This window comes from Pinus tabuliformis, chromosome 6 (genome assembly GCF_031772625.1).
Source record: "Pinus tabuliformis cultivar Carrire ecotype Pingquan chromosome 6, CPIR1, whole genome shotgun sequence".
Taxonomy (NCBI): domain Eukaryota; kingdom Viridiplantae; phylum Streptophyta; class Pinopsida; order Pinales; family Pinaceae; genus Pinus; species Pinus tabuliformis.
The window spans coordinates 1,697,669,161-1,697,690,132 of NC_142292.1; the positions used below are offsets into that span (position 1 = coordinate 1,697,669,161).

General features: G+C 35.6%; 1 pseudogene; it reads left to right on the forward strand.

The window, feature by feature from the left end:
* Positions 1-1,469: 1,469 nt before the first annotated feature.
* LOC149265510 (non-structural maintenance of chromosomes element 4 homolog A pseudogene) lies at positions 1,470-20,205 on the forward strand (annotated as a pseudogene).
* Positions 20,206-20,972: the final 767 nt, after the last annotated feature.

The window sequence follows — 20,972 nt, forward strand, 5'->3', positions numbered from 1 at the left end:
GTGGTTCTTGTGTGACACCACCACCCGTATCCAACATTTCCTGAGCAGATGACGCTGGCACTGTTTCCTCTAGCACATCATTAATAAAGGTGGACTCCTGTATCACCGTGTCAACCCCATCCATTGTGTCCATAATTCCTTCCTCTGTTAGCCCCATGGTCTCTTCTGCCTCGGGTCTCTCTTTCCCTGGTCCATCTTCTTCCATTGGCCCCACAGTTGAGGCTGGTTCTTGTGGAACAACCTCGGTTGTGGCACTAACAAATTATTCTGTTTCAGCTCTTTCCTCCCCTGGTCTATCTTCCTCCATTGGCCCCACGGTCGAGGTTGGTTCTTGTGGAACAACCTCGGCCATGGTGCTGACAATTTCTTCCATTGGCTCCACAGTCGAGGCTGGTTCTTGTGGTACAGCTTCGACTGTGATACTGACAATTTCTTCCATCTCCAACCTTCCTTGCTCCGGTACCTCTTCTTCCATCGGCTCCACAGTCGAGGCTGGTTCTTGTGTAACAGCCTCGACTGTTTCTTCCACTTCAAGCTCCCTTCCTTGCTCTAATTCTTCGGCCTCCATTTCCATCTCTTCTGGCTCTTCTTGATCTACATATTCATCCTCTGTTGTTGGTTCCTCCTCCATTCCTTCTGGTTCCTCTTCCCTAGCAGCTATAATAGCTACTATCTCTTCTTTTGTCGATTCCTGGAATGTTTCCCATAGAATTTGAAACTAGGCTAGTGCATGCGTAACAAATAGTTGAACCAGCCCATGGTTGGTAATGATTGCTGCAACTTGTCGCGAGTGTTGAGTAGATTGCGCCATCAGTTGGAGGCATTTTAACAAAAATAAAGGCATGTTTAATGAGAAGACCTCTGACTATGGAAATCGGAGGCAAGCTAGCACCCTGAAGTGATGCTTGAATATAGTGGTGTACCTCCCTTTGCAAGTTATTTATTTCATTACAAAACTTGCTACATCACCCCATGGATTTGGTAATGAATTCTGATCATACCCTTAGCCTTTTTGAACAACGCTCTCACCATCTTGCAGGAATTCTTCCGGGAACTCTGAGAGGGAGGTTCTCAATGAAAACCATCTATGTCCTTGTCGGGGTAATCCACTAACTTCTGCGATGGCTTCCTCTGTGACAAGGATTTTTATCCCTCTAACCCGTGAGCTTTCTTCATCCAAGTTAAGTGCCAACTCTACTGCAATTCCTTCCTCGAACCCCTGCAATCTGAAGAGATAAACATCCCAACCTGCCTTAACGAATATTGCCACACTTCCCTATTGTTGCGAACCAATGTGGTATCCTCTGACTCGTGACACACATCCAACTCACCCATCGTTGTAGAAATAGTAACAGCACAGTGGACGCAGTCAGCTGTTAGGAAGAGAGTAGCAGCAATCCACACTGAGAGCGGAAATGGTAACAATATGGTGGGGCGTGAGGTAAAAGGACAGTGAAAATGGTAACAATATGGTGGGGCGTGAGGTAAAAGGACAGTGAAAATGGTTAGTAGATTTCAGAAATTGCAAAGAATGATGGAAAATTATGGTAGTACAATGGAATAACTACAGTAATTAATTTTGATGCATTAGGAAAAGATGGATAGGTTATTGGCGTACAAAATTCAAATTCCAATGCGTCATGGTCAGTATTACAAAATCACCATATTTTTGGGTTACCGTTCTCATCGGATTTAGTAATGATGTATCATTATTGTATTTTAAGTACGCCCTCATTTATTCATGATAGGACCCCCCAACATAGATGTGGTCGTTCGCGGCACGCATATGTCTCATTAATGGAATATTTTAATTGAATCCATAAAAATCAATAGAGTCATACATGGCGGTGGAGTAACAGCAAAGTAACCAGCAGAGTAACAACACCGACGGAGTAACAGCATCGGCGGAGTAACAGCACCGGTGGAGTAACAACACTGACGGAGTAACAACATCGATGGAGTAACAACAGTGGCAGAGTAACAACACCGACAGAGTAATAGCAGTGGCAAAGTAACAGCACCAACGGAGTAACAACACTGGCAGAGTAACAGTGCCGAAAAAGTAACAACAACGACAGAGTAACAACCCCGACAAAGTAACATCATCGACTATTACTTGGAAAATTTCCTTTCAACTCCTCCTTTTCATATTTTCATCATTATCCCTGCAAAAGACAAACAAGTAAGAAGTAACAACATATTATTATTATTAATTTTTTTTATTCTTTTTTTAGAGGGCAGAGAGAGCATTCTCTGCACCAACAACCATCAAACCAGATTTATCAAAGAGATGTTTGATGAAGGCATCCTTAGAATTTGGACGGTGATATAATTTCAGACGGTGTCCATTTACTAAGAAATAAGTACGAGTATCATCTATTGTAACCAATCTTATTGTTCCATTTTCAAACACAACATCCACTTCATATGGTCCCATCCAATGAGTGTGAAGCTTCCTTTTAAAATCTTTGAACTGGGAGTCATAGAGAAATGCCCATTCTCCTATATGAAACACCTTGTTCTTGATAAATTTATCATGCCACTTCATTCTCTGCTATTGAATAGCAGTAGTTTTCTGGATAGCCACTGAACGGATTTCATCCAATTCATTAAGTTGTTCTAACCGGTGTTTCTAGGCCTTTGATAAGTCTAATCCTACTTCCAAAGCTGTTCTGAGCATGCTGATCTCAAATTCAACCAGAAATAAGGGGGATTTCCCATAGACTAACTCAAATGGTGAAAACCTGGTTGTATTCCGCCATGTTTTCCTATATGCCCAGAGAGCTTCTGGAAGTTTCTGAGACCAATCCCGATGATGGCTTGCTACAATTTTTGTCAAGATATTTTCCAATACCTTGTTTGTACTTTCTACCTGTCCATTCGCTTGGGGGTGGTAAGGAGTTGTCACTCTGTGTTTAACCCCATATTTTTGCATAATCCTTGTTATCATGTGGGATGTGAACTATTCTCCTCTGTCTGAAACAATCTCCCTTGGACTACCATATTAAGCAAAAATTTCTTCAAAAAAAAAATCTGCAACCACTTGTTCTGTTGCTTTTGCAATCACTTTGGCTTCCACCTACTTAGTCACATAATCAGTGCAGACTAGAATGTGAACCTTTTGATGAGAAGGTGGGTTGAAAGGTCCAACAAAATCAATTTCCCACTTCTCAAAAGATTCGAGGACTACTTGCAGCTATAGTGGCATCTCATCCGATTTTCTAGGTTGTCCCATGCATTGACAACTATCACATATTCAGACATAGTCTTGAGCATCACGAAAGATAGAAGGCCAGTAATATCCCATTTGTAGCAGCTTGTGGCCTGTTTTTTTATCTAAAAAATCTCATAGATGTTGTCCTCAGATACACAATGCTGAATTTGCTAATCAATCGTTGTGTGAAAAAGGTACCCTTCCATCCATGAATATCGGGTACTATGATGAGTAATTTTCCGTTGTTCCTTGTATGAAAAGTGACGAGGTACCTTCCTTGTGGCAAGATAGTTAGCAATATCTGCATACCATGGAGTGTTAACAGAAACTGCAAAGAGATGCTCATCTGGAAAACTATATTCTATGGGTGTACCTTCAACATTATTTTCTAGTCTAGACAAAAAATCAACAACCACATTGTCCTTTCCTGGTTTATTTACTGTGGTAATGTCAAATTCTTAAAGTAACAAAAGCCATCTTGTAATACGACCAAGAGTAATGGGTTTATTCATCGGATACTTCATTGTTGCTTGATCAATATGTACAAAGGTCGGATACTCGGTAATATAATGCCAGAACTTGTTGATGGCGTAGATGACAACAAGGAATTCTTTTTCACTCACTGTCTAGTTTAATTCAGCAGGAGCCAAGTTCTTACTAACATAGTAAACTGCATATGGTACCTTGTCCACTTGTTGTCCCAAAACTGCCCCAATTGCTATCTAAGAGGCATCAGCATGAATATGGAATGGTAATGTCCAGTCCGGCCCTCGAAGGATTGGAGCACTACAGACAATTTCCTTGATCTTCACAAAGGCTGCATCACAGTCATCTGTCCACACAAAATCTGCATCTTTTTTCAGCAATTGAAAATGTAGATGTGCTAATTTAGCAAAATTTTCTATAAAATGCATGTAATAACCAACACAACCAATAAAACTATGTACCTGTGTGGGTGTTTTAGGTATCGGGAAGTGCAATATTACCTTTATCTTAGTTGGATCCATTCAAATTCCATCAGCTGAAAGTAAATGCCCCAACACTATTCCTTCCTCCATCATCATGTGGCATTTTATTGTACTTAGAGAGACATGCGCCCATTTACATCTTTCAAGAACTTTTTCCAGATTCTCCAACCCTTCTTCTAATGAGTCCTCGTATGGAGTGACATCGTCCATATAAATCTCAACACTGTCATCTACCAAACTAGATAAAATCCCCAAATTTTCCCTTTGGAACATTGCAGGCACATTATAGAGACCAAATGGAAAGACCCAGTATGCAAAGGTTCTCTAAGGGCAAGTGAAAGTGGTTTTATCCTGATCTTCAAGAGCTATCTGGATCGGGTTGTACCCACTAAATACATCCAAGAAGGAGGAGAACTTCTTCCCAGCCAAAGTATCCAAGACTTGATCAATGAATGGTAACGGAAAATGGTCTTTCTGTGTTGCCTTATTTAATTCTCTATAATCCACACATATCCGCCATTTACCATTTTTCTTTGGGACAATCACCAACAGGGAAACCCATTGGCTGTCCGAAATGGGGTAAATAAATCCTACATCCAACAAGTTTTAAAGTTCTTGCTTGACAATGTTTTTCAGAGCGGGGTTCATCCTCCTCTGGGGTTGTCTCACAAGATGACAATCCTCTTTGATATCTATATCTATATCTATATATATATATATATATATATATATATATATATATATATATATATATGATGGGTACATAAATTGGCAAGAATCCCTTTCATGTCTGTGTAGTCCCAGGCGAAGGCTTCTTTGTTTTTTCAAAGAACATCTAGGAGCTGTTTCGTTTGGGATTCTGACAGATATGGATTAATATTTAGGGTCTTCCCTGGCTCTATCTCCATAGAAATGCTGTCATGGGACACAGTTCTAGGTACACTACAAGAAAAAAGGTCATTGGTGAGGGTCATGCTTGTGACAAACCTTTAAGGTCCATCACTAATGTGACATATGGTGACGGTTTTTAAAAAAGAGTTGTTGTAAGTGTATATAGTGATGATCCTTTAAGGTTTGTCACCAAAGCCATTTTCAATGACACTTTTGGTGAGGGTCGTTAAAGGTTCGTCACTAATTCTCTCTTTGGTGACACATTTGGTGAGGGTCGTTAAATGCCCATCACTAATTCTCTCTTTGGTGACACTTCTAGTGACGATATTTTATTGACCGTCAGCAATGATCTTTTTGGTTACTTTTGGTGACGGTCAATAAATGTTTGTCATCATTGATCATTCCAATGAGTTTTTTATGACGCTTCATGCCTGTGACGGACCTTTAAGGTCCGTCACCAATGTCGCATATGGTGATGATCTTTAAAAAATCATTGTTGTAAGTGTATATAGTGATCGTCCTTTAAGGTTTGTCACTAAATCCATTTTCAGTGACACTTTTGGTGAGGGTCGTTAAAGGCCCGTCACTAATTTTCTCTTTGGTGAGAGTTGTTAAAGGCCCATCACTAATTCTCTTTTTGGTGACACTTCTAGTGACGATATTTTATTAAACCTCACCAATGCACTTTTTAGTTACTTTTGGTGACAGTCAAAAAATGTTCGTCATCATTGATCATTCCAATGAGTTTTTGATGAAGCTATGTAATTGTTACTATATTTTTTGTCAAAAGATAATGATTTAAGAGCATTGTTGTGGAGACTTTTTTATTATGTGTCCAAGCTCATAGTGGTTATAATAGTCAATCAATTCGTTAAGAATTAATTAGTGTGTATCTTTTCCCTCAAGTCATAAGAATATAGTTTTCCTAGGAGTTAACACATGATTCATCTCTATTAGGTCTATTATCTAGAAAATTTCCTTTAAATAAAGTTACACTAGTGTGTGTAGGAACTATATTATTTAATACATAATCAAGCTCTATAAATTCTATTAATGAGAGAGACCTAGCACTCCTCAACACTCATGTCACACCTTAACATGCTTTGGAACAATACACTAACGTTCCTTGGCACTTCGCATGTCTTGGAACATCTTTGTACCTAGAACATATTTCCATGAGTAGGATTCCCAAGCACATGTTGGCATGCCCTAGCATAGCATATCACTCCCCTATCATGTGTTGGCATGCCTTGGAACACCTTGGCAAAATATTGCATTGAAAAACATTAGAACTTGGCACACATTGGCACTTGGCCTGTATTGCAACATATTATAAGTGTGCCTAGCATGCCCCTTTTGAAAAATATAAATTCCCAACTTATTAACCCTCTTATGTGTTCATTTCCTTGTGTTTTAGCTTGTTTATTCCCTTTTTTGCCTTGAAACTCCTAGACGCATATTGGCATACTATGGCACCATGCACATCCTAGCATGTCTTAGCAACTGGAATGCCTTGGCACTATTTGGCACATGCTAGCACACCCTGAAAATACTTAGTACACTCTAGTACTTCTTGACATTCCCTGATATTACTTGGCGTGCCTTACCCATGCTTAGCATACCTTGTCACTACCTCCTTGGCATGATAGCTAGCACTCATTAACACTCCCCGACACACCCTTATATTCATTCACTTCCATTCATTTTGACCTAGTGCTCCCTTGTGTTGTCTTAGTACTCCCTAACACTCCTCAACATGCATTGGCACTCTCTAGCACACCTTAGCACTCTTTGGTATTCTCTTCCACTTCATAGCATGCATCACACTCCCTAACGCACATTTGCACTTGGCACGTGTTGGCACTTGGAAAGTATTAGCATGTTTGGCATGCGTTGAGATGACTTGGTATGATTTGGCATGGTTTAATATTAAAGTTATTTGAGATCAATTATTGGAAACTAGATGAGAAGAAACAGAGGAAGATTTGGCACTTAGAATGCATTGACACTTGGCACTTGGCACCTATTGGCACCTAGTGTTGGTTTTCCTAGCATGACCCTCATGGAAAAGGTAAATTGATGACTTATTAACCCTATTATGTGCTCATTTACTTGTAGTTTAACTTGTTCCTCCCTTTTGTTCCCTTGACAGTCCCTAGCATGCATTGTCACACCCTTGTACATCTTGGCATGCCTTCACACTTGGCACGTATTATCTTGTTTGACATGTCTTCGTACTATCTGGCACATGTTAGCATGCCCTAGCATTCCCTAACACACCTTGGCAGTCATGACCTTACAACTAGAATTACATTTTTCCATGACTTGGGAACATTACATTCACTAGAACACCTTGGCACTCCCTAGTTTTCATGCCCTCTATTATCCTCCACAATGTCCCAGGCTGATGAGGAGATCGACGAAGGTAATCACAGACCAAGCTTTTAGTTTGGTAGCTATCCCTACCAAACCAGAGAGGGCTCTCTCTATGAAATCACAACAAAGAGATGACTGGAATGTAAAGGATTTTAGGCTAGATAGCTAGGTTCAAGTGGGTTTTGGAAAATTTATGGTTTTGTTGCTGGATAAGGGAGAAAAACCAGGTAGCTAGGTTAGAGGATCAAAGGGTTACAACAAAAAATACAAAAAGGAGAAAGGTAGCATTACTTTTGTGATGGATCTTAGGGTTTTTTGGTGTAGTGTAGTGTTTAGAAGAAGCGAAAGGTATTAATGAGCATGAAACATGAATTCATTAAGAAAGAAATAAAGTAACACATAATGATTTTTCCATCAAAACAGAGATTTATGCAAAGAATTTTGTTTATAAAATGTAAGGAAAACCATTGAATAATTGATGAATGGAAAGAGAAGATTAATATCTTTCATATAAAGCTATAACAAAGAAAAAATAACATCACAAACTTACTGCACATGAATTCCTAGATAATAGTTGCAAATTGTGTCCTTTGATTTCCAAAAAATGTCCAAGTACAAGCTACAATAGTTCTCTCCTCTGAAATCCAACCTGTTCTATCACTGAGAAACTGATACATAAAGACCAAAACAACATCTCCCCACTCTTAGGGGTTGAATCAATGACTCTAGGAACTATTCCATGAGGTGTTCTAACCAAACCCTAATGTCTAGGGAAGTTAAAAACAACTTCTACAATTAACTTTGACTCCAACCTCTCTCATAAATGAGGTCAAATTTACATAAAAACAACTTATAAATACTAACCACCCATTATTTACATTTACTTTTACCCCTCACATTCATCTACTTCACCCTTTTGACTTTTACCAGAGTCAAATTAGGAATTACAAAAAATTACACAGTGAAAATTTTTACAAAAATCTCTGAAATTTCCAGGTTACAACGAGTTGTTGGAGGCCATTTTTGAGTGCCCTTCTGAAGTCCAAATCTAGATCAGAAGCCTTTTCTGGAAATATGGGAGAGTGTAGATGTCTTTAGAGTATTGTTTCACTCAAAATGACCAATTTTTGGCTGAGATATGGCCATTCTCCCAAGGTGTCTCCAGGTGTGCAATGAAATGGAAAGAGAGGGGCAGAAAGGTGATTTTTGGCCTCTTTTTTTCAAATTTCTCAAAACCCGAGCTCCAGACTAGGAAAGTGGGCAAATGGGGTTGAGACAGGGTCATAAGCTTTCCAAAACTGCTGATTTTACATCATTTGGTGCCTTGAGGAAGAAGCAAAGCGTGAGCTCGCTATGTTGCTAGACAAAAAATTGCTAAAAAATTGCAGGTCTGCACAAAAACACAAAATTTTCTCCAAACCCTCCCAAAATTTGTCCAAAGATGCTTCCTTAGCACACCTAGAACTTGCTAACACTCCCTATCATACACTATTATTCATTCATTTCCATGAATCTGAAACTAGTCCTTCCTTGTGTTTCCCTGACACTACCTAACATACCTTGTCAATGCCTCCTTAGCACACCCAGAACTTGCTAACACTCCCTATCACACACTCTTATTCATTCATTTACATGCAATCGAAACTAGTCCTCCTTTGTGTTTCCCTAGCACTCCCTAGCATGCGTTGGTGCCACACCCTAACACCTGACACCTCTTGGCATGCCTTAGCACTTGGCATGTCTTGGAATGAATAACATGCCTTGGAACTTTCTAGCATGTGTTATCACCTCTTGGCATTCTTTGCACACCTTGGCACTCCCTAGTTGTCATGCCCTCATGATAGTCTTACCTTTTTTGTGACTCTGGAACCCAACCAAGTCATTGAAAAACTAGTGTTGTCCCTAAACAAAAGTCTCCCTTTGTCTAAAATTGCTTGTTCCATCACGTTATCGTAATCATAGGCTTACCTATTGCAAGTCCTATCACATGTTTTTGATGGACAAAACACTATATATAGGGAAGCTCATCCTCCATTTTTGGACAAGAACATTTGGTTAAGTAAATCTATAATAAAAAGTGCGAAGATAACCAACCAAGAGAAGGAAACAAAGAGAGAAGATTTTGGTGTTCTTTATGGGTCTGTTTTAGGGCTAATAGATCCACACGTGTGAAGGAAGGAAAAACTATCTACTACAGAAAAGGTCGAAGATCTTGTTGTTGTCCAAGAAGTCGAATCAAGGAAGAAGATAAGAAAGGCTACATGTTGAATTATAATAAGAGTTCATACCATCCAAGTGAAGAAGATCAAGGTTCAAAAGGTTGGTCAACCACACGTTCTAAGGTTTATGCAAGAGGGCCGAGAACTACAGATATGATCCATGGAATTGGAATTTGAAGGATAGTCAATTCATTGAAGGAAGAAGCCTGATCATCGTTGTCTCAAGGAAAAATAAGGAAGTTGAATCAAGAAGGCTTGTGACTTGGTCTTGGAGAGGTCATTGACGCAAGGGTCTAGGCCACAGTCTTGGTATTTGTCAACTAAAGTCTATATAAGAAGAAGATCTCGTTTGAGTTTTCCTCTCATGTTGGAGAGGTTTTGGCCCTGGTTGATCACATATTCTATGTGTCTCTTGTCTCCTCATTGTTTATGCATTGGTAGATGTTTGATGAAGAATATTGTTTTGAGCATTGTTTGTTATTCTGGATTAGTCTTGAATGTGCTTGTGTATGAAAAATTGGTTGGGTTTGTAAACTATGAGTAGAGCTGTGTTTGATTGATGCATGCTTCCTACAATAAAATGTGTCTCTTACTTAAACAATTAATTTAGTGGAAACATGGGTATTTGGATAATTATTTTGGAATTTATGCACCTTACAAGTACATCAACTCATGTAATGCATAAATATAATGGAAAGTTGTAACGTGTTGCATCATAGAAAGGATGTTGATAAAATATGATAGCTTAAATGCACATGATAGTTTGGAAAGATGGGGAATAACTCTTATTTAGTCATAGGTAGCCTAATCAATTCATTTTTTAATATTTAAATGTCCATGATGATTTTGAAAGTAGGTGGGTAGCAATTCTTACTCATGTCATAGATAGCCTAACGAGTACTTTTCTCTATCTGGAATGATACTAGATACAAAACTTTTTGGTATTGCGTGCGTCTTCAATTTTTTTTATAATATATCATGTTATAAAAACTGTAAAATAAGCTTCTCACTTTGGTTCTTGCATTTATGGTAAAATCTGAACCCAGCTTCTGAAAGTAGTGTTATTCTGGAGGATACCAACAATATTTTTCATTCCATAAAGGTTTTAACCTATCTTTAGTCTTTGCAGAGTTTTTTTGGATGATTGTACTTTAAAAATAAAGATGCATATGCAGTTTTCTCACTTGCTAATTTAGAATCAATGAAAAAAATCAAAATAATTACTTACATTTATTTGTAGAGTTTACCTAAAATTGATAGAACATGGTGATTACATCAAATGAGTGTGAAATTGAATTTTGAAATTTTATTAATGTCTTGAATGCTTGGAAAATGTAATGGGATCATATGATCAATTAACATGTAAGGTATTTAGTGAGACATTGCTTTTTTTCTAAGAAAAGTATATCTAAACCAAGTGTAATACCAGGGAGAGAGAGGATTTTGTAGTGTGAAAAGCTTAGTTGTGTGGGTTTGGGGCTAAGGCATAGTTGCTCCATTTAACTGAAGTAAAATGAGAGGAAATGAGGCAATGCATACTTTGTAAATCTTAGCTATGAGGATTTGGGGTTCAAGGCTTAGTCACTTCAAAATTGAAATAAAATGAGATCAAATGAGACAAGGACTTGCAAATTATTAGTTATATGTAATGACATTAAAGTGAGTAAACACAAAGTATCAAAATTCGAAGTAGAATCAACCCTTGTGTATGAAAATCCAGTCAAGCATTTTTTTATGGCTGAATTCCCCCTCAAATATACATTTGATTAATGCAAAAGCTTAGAAAACCAAATCTATGTAATCGAGGTATCCCTCTTAGATGCACAAACCTTTCCCCTTGGCTTCCCATTGACTTTGAGGTTGTGTTCCCCCCTATACTCCTATATGCTTACTAGGGATACTACACTCCAACATGGCAGACTCTAAGATATATTGTGATGGGGTGGGAGGGGGGGATGAGGGTTTCGGAAATTATTGTTGCCATAGGAAAGTCTTGCCATGTTTAGTTCAACAATACGGAAGAAAAATGCTCATGTAGAAGGATTTATGGTGATTTTTCAATTGTGAGAAATAGAAATGTCATACATTATGGTGCTTCTTGCTACAATATTATCGATTCATGGAGAAAGATCAATGGTTCCTTGGGTGGAAATATACCAATGTGTGGGTGGGACAAGGCTCATGAGATTCATTTTTCACTACCCTCACAATGAACTACAACCAAATTGACTCATGAAATTAATTTTTTACTGCCATAATAATGAACCACAGCCAAATTGGTTATAAAAGATTGCATTGTTAAAAGTTAATTTTTACCTTTAAAGTTTGACATAATAATTATAAAACCAATTCTCATTTGTTTAAATAACATGGAAACCCATAATATTAGTATTAGATAATTAAACATTCATAAAAAATATTTATGGCTTTTTTGTTTAATTATATAAAATCCAAATTTGAATTTGTTTAAAATTGCACCTTACAACATGGTTAATTATTTTGTAATTTTGAAAAATAAAAAATACAATTTTTTGAAATGAGTATACAATAAGATAAGAAAATATAAATTCCATACATTTTGATATATTCATTAAATATAATGTTTTTAAAATTTATAAAAAATAAATAATTATAATTAAAAAATGTAACAATAATCCAAATTAAAAAATTTATTTGTGGCGTTTTCTTTCCCGCCTTAGTGTATTCGAATGAATGTTGAGTAGTTGAAAAAAAAGGAAAGACCATTTTGCCATGTTTTCTTCCCCGCCTTAGTGTATTCCATGAATGTTGAGTAGTTGAAAAAAGAGGAAAGACCATTATGTCGTGTTTTCTTCCCCACCTTAGTGTATTCGAATGAATATTGGGTCGCTGAAAAAAGAAGAAGGAAAGACTAGAACAAGTTTTCTTTCCGACCTTAGTGTATTCGAATGAATGTTGAGTAGTTGAAAAAAAAGGAAAGACCATGGGTACAGTACAATCTGATTGTGGCTATATGGAAACAAATACAGGTTGCTGGATCAATCTTTAGGGTTTCTAGATCGATGGCCATTCTTAGAATTGATTTGAAAATTTGTTTTATATTTTCACATGAAATGTATGTTGAGTAGTTGAAAAAAAAAAGGAAAGACCATGGGCCCATTACAATTTGATTTGTGGCTATACGGAAATATGGCTATATGGAAATAGGTACAGGCTGTTGGATCAATTTTTAGGGTTTCTAGATCGATGGCCATTATTAAAATTGATTTGCAAATTTGTTTTATATTTTCACATGAAATGTTGCAGTAATTCGCTGGCAATTATTCTTTCATGGTTGAATTTGGATGTGTTGATAAATAATATTGAGGGGGATCTCTTCAATGGCTTGCTCACAAAACATGGATCTATTTTTTCTGGGAAAATTTGGACCACGATGGAAGGATCAGAAGCCTTGGTATTCTTTCAAGAGCCCAAGAAAATACTTGCACAGGTACCCTTTCTCTCCTTTAATTCCTTCCTCGATTTCAATTGCTTCAAACAATCTACCAACTTTTTCACCTGAAATTAGGTTATTTGGGTTTTGTTTTTTTAAGAATTTAGCTTCAAATGAACTAGCCCCACAATTACTATATTGGAAATGAAATTTATATTAAATATATGCTGAACTCTTATAGTAGTTTGGTAGTATACCACACCAGAAATTACAAAAATAGTAGTTTGGTAGTATACCACACCAAGAAAACTGAAAAAACAACAACGTAGACTTCTCAGGGTAACTCCCTGCCCTCCCTCATTTCAATGCAACACGAAAAGATTTTCTTGCTCTCTTTCCATTTCACGGTAATCAGAAATCTCAATTTCAAGCTCTGTTACTAGAAATGGAACGGAAGTCTTTATTTCTGAAAAAAAATGGTATAAAAAATGGAATGATATGGAAAAAGGTGTTTTATACGGTAGTTTTTGTTTTTTAATGCAAGAAACTGGGTTTTCCAAAACGGTTCGTTTCTTGAAACTGTTTTATGGAAAACATTAATCTGGTTCATTTGCAATATGGATCTCTTTTGGATTGGACGTTGACATGAATCATAAAAAGCATTGGTTTTCTAGATAGTTTTTGAAGGAATTTTCATAGTCTATGGTTAGAAGTCAACCATATATAGCTTAGGTGCTTACGGAACATGTTTGTTGCAAATAGGTTGGGTGTTCTCCCTAGTGACAATACCTTGCAATAGTGTTTAATATATCTTTAACAACGTTGACTATTTAGGGATTTTATTAGTTAAAGTTATGTTATTCTTTTAATTGTAGCCATTGATGTGTAGCAGTGTATGGTTAATTTTTTACAATTTTTTTTTTGTTATTTTTTGTTGATTTTATTTAAAAGTGGATTTAGTGATTGTATATAATATTTAAAATGTGTATTTTTATATAAAATTATAAATTTAAATGTATAAGATTTTTTTATATATATTTTTATAAAGTAGTAATGTATATAGGTATTATATATATATATATATATATATATATATATATATATATATATATATATATATATATATATATATTAGTTGTTAAATAATTTAGTTAATTTTTCTAGTTAATTAATTATTTTATATAGATATTGGGACACAATATTTTTTTTTGCCATTGGTCTGGTTTATAACCTCTCAAATTATTGGAAAAGGATTTTGGTAAAACCATCCTATAGAAACTTTTATCAACTCTTAAACTATCTATAATATTAAATATCATCAACCAAAGACATTAATTTAATATATAAAAAATAATAATTATCTATTATCCATCCCATTAATAGTTTTATCCCATAAATACTTTTCTCATCTGTGATAAGAGAGATTATGTTAGGTAATTTGCAATAATAAAGCTTAAGAGCAACAAGTTATTTATGTCTATAATACAAACATAATTTCAACTATGATAAATATGGAAAGTTTCATAATTACATAAAAATAGTGATAGAAATAATTGTAAATTTATAAATATAAACAAGTCTCAAAAATCAAAATACAAAATAGAAATCCATCATTTAATAAATTTTAAATACATAGATCTATCTCTCTCGAGCATCAAGAGAGATCAAATCTCTCTCTCTCTCTCTCTCTCTCTCTCTCTACAAATCTTTTTAAGTGAAAAGATTTGATCCTCTCAATGCTGTATCCAGAGTTAAAATGGATCTAGGTTTCTTTAGTTATTAGCCTTTGAATAGGCTACATTGCAGAAAAATACCATGGACAAAAACCATGGGTTAGGAGTAACATGAGAAAAAACCATGGGTAAGAAAAAACTATGCACTGGAGAATTTTATGTTTTTTAATTTTTTTATTTGATTTGATTTTGTTTTATTTTGACTGAGTTAAAATGCCAAATATTATAACATATTCCCAGGTGGAAAGGGTCTCTTGGCACAAAAATCTAACAACCAAACATATATTAAGAGGGGCCTAGAATAAAATACCTAGATTATGACATTTCATTTCAAGACTTCAAGGTCTCTCTAGCTTGTTTTAATTTATGAAAGAAATTGATGAGAAAAAACTAATAAATTAAATAAATATTAAATACATAACCATGGAATCTAACAAAACTATGTGCAAAAACTAGCAAATTAAATGAATATAAAGTACAAAACCATAGAATATAACAAAACTATTGGCCATAACATTTTTTCAAAAGTTATTTTAACATAAACAAATCTAGGGACTAAAAAAGAATGGTTTGGTAAGTTCTAACCATGGGTGATAACATTTTTTTTTTAAGTTATTTTAACATAATCATATTTAACAACTAAAAATGAATGGTTTGGTATGTTATAACCACAAGTGATATTTATATATAATATTTAACTAAGTAGAAATTTAAAAAAATCACAATTTAATAATTTATTTCACTTATTTATATTGATCAACCACACTTGTTAATTGGAAACATTGACTCACATAACAAATTTTAATGGATCCAACAGAATAAAATGAAAATTAATAAAAAATAACTAATATCAAGAAAGAATATCTAAATTTAACTATTAAAATTTAACATAAAAATAAATTTACTATACAAAACCATATATAGGATGCATTAAAATAATTAATATAAAACATGACTACATATAATAATCATTTAATCAATGCAAATACGAATATGAGATAGCCATTATACATTTTAACAATAATTATGGTAAATAATATATACGAGCCTAGATCCATCTTAATTTCGGAAATACCAACACCCTAAAGGGATCAAATCTCTTTTATAAATTAGTAATGTGTATAGATATGTTATATATATTTTTATAAATTAGTAGTTAAATAATTTAGTTCAATTTTTTTCTCACAAACTAGCAATTTAATATCTATTTCAACTATACATTGAAAATATATTATTTTTATTATTATCAAGATTAGTTTTCTATTATAATGGATTAAAGATAAATTTTTGAAAAATTTCTCTTTAGATTTTGTCTTCAAACACATGTTGTAGTATTTATGGTTCTGCAAGTGGCAATAGTTTGAGACAACCCTCTATTTTTGGCTCTATATCCAATGGAGATCAACTCAATCTCCACCATCTTGTTACCCAACCATGAAAACAATAACCCAATAACTGTGTGGAAAATGATATAATAGATCACATCCAAGAATATATACAATGTATGTGGGATCATGTACTCATCTGGAAAATGCAAAGGCTAAATCAAACTTCAATTCGGTGCTAAGTATTTCTTCACTATTGTATTTGTCAGCCTAGAGGATCAAACATGGGTATTCAAGAATGGTTTATGTGAGAAATGGAATCTTTGTTGATCACTATAAGTATTAAGGAATGGCCAATGTGAGTAGCTAAAGCTATGAGTAACTACCTGTGAACCATAGTATTCGAGAATGTTAATGATGAATGCTTAGTTTTATGTTTCATATTTTTCTTGTTTTTTCTCTCTCCTTGTTTCTTGAATGTGAAACAAATGCTTGGTTGTATGTTTCATATTTGTATTGTTTTTCTCTCTCCTTTTTTTTTGAATGTGAAATCTCCAAACTCTGTTTCTCGTCTCGTTGTCGTTTCTCGTTTCGTTTCCCTTTCTGGTTTCTAGTAACATAGATTTCAAGCCCTTCCTTCTAGCTTTGGTTGAATTTCTGCATTACTCTCAACTCCAAAAGTAGGTGATAGAAGGGATGGGTAGAAAGCTTGGTACCTGAGATAGAGTTAAAGAGGAAGAAACATTGAGTCAGACACTGGAATATTCCTCTCGTGGGGTAAAAGGATCACAACAAGGCCATAGTAAGCCCCCGAGAGAGAACGAAGATGCTACCGCATGCAGTGGTAACAATCAGAGTATGGTGCAACATCGTATATTAAGGTCCACCAATGACATCATATTAGCAAAAATCTAAGCATGAAAATAGATTGAAACAAAAACAAAAAGGAAACCCTCACTAACTCGTTAGGCCCTTGCTCAATAATTGGGCAACATTTGGGTATGAAAAATCAGGGATCCCTTCTTCAAAGTCCCTGTTTGCTTTTATAGATCTCTTCATATTGATGGATGGCTTCGACCCTCCTCGAATGGCGATTGGATGAGTGATGGGTAGTTGCATTCGTTAAAATTCCTGGAAATTGTTTGAAATTTTTTTAATTTAAAACTTTTACACATAACTTTGACTTTCGCATTTTGTAATTTGGTGCATATGTTTTCCGCTCATGCCACATTTGTTTAAATAAACTATATATTTATTTTCTTTTGATTACGTTTCTCAACTATGTTTGTGGATTTATCCTGGACAAGTAATGAAAATAAGATATGTTCCAGGGAATTGAACATATGTTTCTTCATCACTTGTATCAATATACTTTGATAGCACGGGCACGAAAACCCTAACCCATCTCTTCATCGCACTATGACCAATAGAGAATTTCCTACCTGTTGAGCACAACACATAGCCCATATCATTCGAAGGTATACTGGTGTTATTCTTTCACCTTGAGATGGATATATATTTGTTTTATTGCAGCAGGGAAACAACTGCTACATTACGATACATCAACTATACTCAAAGGCAAAAACTATTTTTCTTGTACAACCACATTGAGAGTAATAAGTATCTTCCCATGTGTCATCATAGCAACAGATTCCATTTTGCTAATTCATTGTGTTTCTCATTCTAGTGGCCACCATTATTTTGCAAGTTTCTCCTGTCACTTTTTTCCTCCATGAAAGTTGATAAGAAAATGCTAAGACAATGCTAAATGTCAAATTTTAGCAGACATTCTGAAAACCTTTTTGATCCATTTTCTAACATGGTCCACAATCTGCTTTGATAGTACTACAATGTATCTCTTCCAAAACTTGATTGTCTTTCATAGCTGGACAACTAATTTGATAAATGATCTCTTTAAATCTATCTTGGACTCAAATGTTATTGGATGTTCTTGAAGATGGGCCAAGCGTTCACCCAAAACATCAAAACATATCAATAACAACACAAAGTGTAACAGAAATAGTCATCCTCATCCAATTATTAAATGCGGAAATATTCCTCTAAAAGCTTGGATTTCCCATACACTGGGGCTATTACTTATATAACCCCTGGTTTTAGTTTCTCTTGCATGTTTGGCAATTCAGCTGGAATATGTCAAAATATAAAGTGCCTTGATGTCTTCACTCCAACTTCTTGGATTCCATCTCAATGAAAGGCTCAAAGGATATTCCAAATATTATCTTTAGATGTGGCCATTTCGACCTGAAAGGCCGAGTATTCATGCCATCAATCACACTCTTTTATGCATGTGTACATTACCAAGCAATTTATCATCAATAAACATTGTTGCAAGACAATAATTGTTTAAATAAATTTATGAGATGTTATGGATATCTAAAGAGATTTCCTTATAAAACTCAAGTTTAGCAACGCATCCAACATATGGATCATGAAACAGTGGATCCTCACACTAATATATTCACCATGGGACTGAGACAAAGATATAAAAATGGTAAACTCCCTCATGTAGATGAGAAAGTGGTGTTGGAAACTCTCCATGTTAGAATTGACATTCTTACCATATTCAAAAGGTGTCCTTCCTCAATGTAAACAATTCTTCAATAATATGGCCACTCTCCCACATGTGTCACTTCTCCCAATCCTCATGCTTAATTGGTACACTGCACCTATGCAATTCATTCGATAATGCGTATGTCTTGGGACTTTATGTCCAATGTAGTGGGCCTTCATCCCTCTTCTATTACAAAGCAGACTTCTCAGGGTAGGGGAAATCACAGCTCCCTGCCCTCCCTCATTTCAATGCAACACGAAAATCTTGTCTTGCTCTCTTTCCATTTCAAGGTAGTTCTTCAATCAGAAATCTCAATTTCAAGCCCTTCCTTCCAGCTTTGCTTGAATATTTTGATTTCTATCAACTCCAAAAGTAAGTGATAGAAAGGATGGGTAGAAGGCTTGGTACCCAAGCTAGAGTTAAAGAGGAAGAAACATTGAGTCAGACACCGGAAGATTCCTCTCGTGGGGTAAAAGGATCACAACAAGGCCACAGTAAGCCCCCGAGAGAGAAAGAAGATGCTACTGCATGCAGTGGTAACAATCAGAGTATGGTGAAACACTGTATATTAAGGTACCATTATCATCCCCTCAAGACTTCGATTGCTAAGGACAGAGAAAATATTTTAAATGCAGAAGCTAGAAAATTTGAGGCTATAATTAGCAAAGTGGAAAGCTTGCACAATTTTGTTTAGAGACCTCATGAGAAAGTTACAGATGCTGATACACTCTTTGATCTCACATCCACACTCCTCGCTACTGTTAATAGATCACAAAACAATGATGGTGATACTCCAGTTGATTTTATTAGTAGTGATATTCTAAGAAACTATAGTGACCAGGCATATGGAAGCAGGTCTTTGGAGGGAAATGACGATCAAACCCAAATATCATGGAGAAATATTGGGCTTTTAGCTGCTTCTGTTTTCCAACATGTGGCAGGAATTTGCACTATGCTTGGACCAATGGATAATGAACCCAAGCAAAGGAAAGCTATAGTACAGAGAAAACAGACTAAGCCAACAGAAAGCACTCGACCTGAAGCAGTGAAAGAGTCCCCGGAAGATGAAAAATCAGAAACAGACAAGAATATGGCAAGCATATTTAACATTTTGCGAAAACAGAAGCAAGCCAGATTAGAGAATTTGGTTCTAAATAGAATATCATTTTCCCAAACAGTAGAAAACATCTTTGTGTTATCATTTCTAGTAAAGGATGGTAGAGTTGAAATAAATGTCGATGAAAATGGAAAACATTTTGTTGTCCCAAAAAATGCTCCCAGAGCTACAGAAATGGCATCTAGAGAAGCTTCTTACAGCCAATTTGTTTTTCAGTTTGATTTTAAAGACTGGAAGTTGATGATGGAAGTTGTTGAAAGTGGTGAGGAGTTGATGCCTCACAGAACCAATCCACTTATGATTCCTTGTTCTGAGAAGGCTGCAGAGACTCCTATCAGAGAGATTTCAAGAAACCAGAGTGGTACCTGCAACTCTTGAGGTGCAGGAGGATGAATGTGGAAGTGATGATGATGGTGGAGGTCTTCAAAGACCAGCACCGAAGAAGCGAAATAAGTGTCTCCTATGACTTTTGCTGCTTTTTTGGGTGATTTTTGTTGGAAACTATCTATGTTTCTATCAGTGCACTGTAATTCATATAGGAAGCTAATATTTAATTTAAGCAATCTGGTATATAAACAATGCTATCTTGTTCTCATAATTAGTTATAATTAAGTTTACTGGCAGTGCAAACCCTCGATCATGTAGTACACCCCTTTAGGCATGGTTCCAAGGCTTGGGCAGAAGACTGGCATCACGTAAAAGGAAATTGTTAATGTAAGATGTCAAGTTTGATATGTTAAACCATGATTAGTCTCCTTGTGACAGTATGTTGTAATTTTATGTTTGAAAAGTATTTTGAGATACCACACAAGAACAAAGTTTCCGATTGTGTAGTTGGTTTAATTTGAGAATACATAGAGATGAGAGTAGGGTAAGGCCAAGCGAAAATAGATGTAAATACAAAGGTTCAAAAAACTAGCTAGCAACCCTTACCATACCCAAACCCTTTTACTAGAACTATAGGGATATAGAGATCCACTCAGAGGCGTGTGCAGAATAAGTAGGGATATGCATGCTCTGGATTAACTAATTGCTTGAGCCTAGCTCAAGCAGGCGCAACTAGTAGATGGAAAGAGATTGGGAATATATATCTATTAAGTATGTGTATATGAAATTCATTATGTCCCCTTTTGATTTTCAAGGTG